Here is a 359-nt window from a genome sequence, read left to right as displayed (position 1 = left end):
GGAGCAGCAGGCACTCGTGCATCACCTCCAGCTCCCTCCCCATAGAGCGAGGACCCTGCCCATGCCTGCCTCCTGCCCTGGAGGGGCTCCAGAGCTGCCCTGCTCCCTCCCGCAGTGCCCCAAGCCCTTTTGTGCACACAGGCTGCAGCGCTGTAGCTCACGTCTGTTGTTGTGGGACTGTGAAAGAAGGGGGCTCCAGAGTTGGGTGCTCCCATGGTTGCACCCCTGGGCTGGGCAGGGGACTGGGCTGGACACGCTTCCCAAGGGCAGCTGAATGCAACCAGGGGCTGTACAGTGGGACCTTGGGTAACAGTGGCAGGGGGAAAGCACAGACCGGGGGGGTGCCGGGGGGGGGGGGG

The sequence above is a fragment of the Nestor notabilis genome, unplaced genomic scaffold, assembly GCF_000696875.1.
Source record: "Nestor notabilis isolate BGI_N333 unplaced genomic scaffold, ASM69687v1 scaffold6626, whole genome shotgun sequence".
NCBI lineage: Eukaryota > Metazoa > Chordata > Aves > Psittaciformes > Psittacidae > Nestor > Nestor notabilis.
This window is presented reverse-complemented; position numbering follows the sequence as displayed.